The 2,559-nt window shown below is 39.2% G+C and overlaps 1 long non-coding RNA gene across 1 annotated transcript in view; it reads right to left on the bottom strand.

The window, feature by feature from the left end:
* Nucleotides 1–2,350: 2,350 nt before the first annotated feature.
* The window catches only part of LOC139024909 (uncharacterized), a 2,787-nt gene continuing 2,578 nt past the window's right edge, over nt 2,351–2,559 (bottom strand). Inside the window, exon 2 of the long non-coding RNA XR_011476303.1 lies at nt 2,351–2,441. This is a non-coding gene — a long non-coding RNA (uncharacterized lncRNA). The remainder of the gene's footprint in view (nt 2,442–2,559) is intronic.

Raw genomic sequence — 2,559 nt, 5'->3', positions numbered from 1 at the left:
CAATGTAAGGGAACAGTGAGTAATGCTTACCAAATGTAAAAGGGAACAGTGAGTAATGCTTACCAAATGTAAAGGGAACAGTGAGTAATGCTTACCAAATGTAAAGGAACAGTGAGTAATGCTTACCAATGTAAAGGGAACAGTGAGTAATGCTTACCAAATGTAAAGGGAACAGTGAGTAATGCTTACCAAATGTAAGGGAACAGTGAGTAATGCTTACCAAAGTAAGGAAAGTGTAATGCTACCAATGTAAAGGGAACAGTGAGTAATGCTTACCAAATGTAAAGGGAACAGTGAGTAATGCTTACCAAATGTAAAGGGAACAGTGAGTAATGCTTACCAAATGTAAAGGGAACAGTGAGTAATGCTTACCAAATGTAAGGGAACGTGAGTAATGTTACCAAATGTAAAGGGAACAGTGAGTAATGCTTACAAATGTAAAGGGAACAGTGAGTAATGCTTACCAAATGTAAAGGGAACAGTGAGTAATGCTTACCAAATGTAAAGGGAACAGTGAGTAATGCTACCAAATGTAAAGGGAACAGTGAGTAATGCTTACCAAATGTAAAGGGAACAGTGAGTATGCTTACCAAATGTAAAGGAACAGTGAGTAATGCTTACAAATGTAAAGGGAACAGTGAGTAATGCTTACCAAATGTAAAGGGAACAGTGAGTAATGCTTCCAAATGTAAAGGGAACAGTGAGTAATGCTTACCAAATGTAAGGGAACATGAGTATGCTTACCAAATGTAAAGGGAAGTGAGAATGCTTACCAAATGTAAAGGGAACAGTGAGTAATGCTTACCAAAATGTAAAGGGAACAGTGAGTAATGCTTACCAAATGTAAAGGAACAGTGAGTAATGCTTACAAATGTAAAGGGAACAGTGAGTAATGCTTACCAAATGTAAAGGGAACAGTGAGTAATGCTTACCAAATGTAAAGGGAACAGTGAGTAATGCTTACCAAATGTAAAGGGAACAGTGAGTAATGCTTACAAATGTAAAGGGAACAGTGAGTAATGCTTACCAAATGTAAAGGGAACAGTGAGTAATGCTTACCAAATGTAAAGGGAACAGTGAGTAATGCTTACCAAATGTAAAGGGAACAGTGAGTAATGCTTACCAAATGTAAAGGGAACAGTGAGTAATGCTTACCAAATGTAAAGGGAACAGTGAGTAATGCTTACCAAATGTAAAGGAACAGTGAGTAATGCTTACAAATGTAAAGGGAACAGTGAGTAATGCTTACCAAATGTAAAGGGAACAGTGAGTAATGCTTACCAAATGTAAAGGGAACAGTGAGTAATGCTTACCAAATGTAAAGGGAACGTGAGAATGCTACCAAATGTAAAGGGAACAGTGAGTAATGCTTACCAAATGTAAAGGGAACAGTGAGTAATGCTTACAAATGTAAAGGGAACAGTGAGTAATGCTTACCAAATGTAAAGGGAACAGTGAGTAATGCTTACACAATGTAAAGGGAACAGTGAGTAATGCTTACCAAATGTAAAGGGACAGTAGTAATGCTTACCAAATGTAAGGGAACAGTGAGTAATGCTTACAATGAAAGGGACAGGGTAATGCTTACCAAATGTAAAGGAACAGTGAGTAATGCTTACCAAATGTAAAGGGAACAGTGAGTAATGCTTACCAAATGTAAAGGGAACGTGAGTAGCTTACCAAATGTAAAGGGAACAGTGAGTAATGCTTACCAAATGTAAAGGGAACAGTGAGTAATGCTTACCCAAATGTAAAGGGAACAGTGAGTAATGCTTACCAAATGTAAAGGGAACAGTGAGTAATGCTTACCAAATGTAAAGGGAACAGTGAGTAATGCTTACCAAATGTAAAGGGAACAGTGAGTAATGCTTACCAAATGTAAAGGGAACAGTGAGTAATGCTTACCAAAATGTAAAGGGAACAGTGAGTAATGCTTACCAAATGTAAAGGGAACAGTGAGTAATGCTTACCAAATGTGGACACATGATGCAATGCTTAGTTGTTTTGTTTTTCCGTTTTTGTTTCCTTTTTTTTTTTTTTACAAAGAATGGGTGAATCTAGAACGAAGGAGTCAATCTCACTGGATGACTCATACGACTGAACAACGGACTCGTACGACTGAACAACGGACTCGTACGACTGAACAGCAGACTCGTACGACTGAACAGCGGACTCGTACGACTGAACAACGGACTCGTGCGACTGAACAACGGACTCATACGACTGAACAACGGACTTGTGCGACTGAACAACGGACTCATACGACCGAACAACTGAGTCATACGACCGAACAACTGAGTCATACGACCAAACAACAGACTCATACGACTGAACAACTGACTCATACGACCGAACAACTGACTCATACGACCGAACAACTGACTCATACGACCGAACAACTGACTCATACGACCGAACAACTGACCAACTGACTCATACCACTGAACAACTGACTCATACCACTGAACAACTGAGTCATACGACTGAACAACGGACTGTTACTGAACCCAGAGTAATAGTCTACTACTGTTTTTCTTTGCTTCTACACACTAGGCGACG

The sequence above is a fragment of the Salvelinus sp. IW2-2015 genome, unplaced genomic scaffold (assembly GCF_002910315.2).
Source record: "Salvelinus sp. IW2-2015 unplaced genomic scaffold, ASM291031v2 Un_scaffold2002, whole genome shotgun sequence".
Classification (NCBI taxonomy): Eukaryota; Metazoa; Chordata; class Actinopteri; order Salmoniformes; family Salmonidae; genus Salvelinus; species Salvelinus sp. IW2-2015.
Note: the sequence above shows the minus strand (reverse complement) of the source record. Positions and strands in the feature narration are given on the sequence as shown.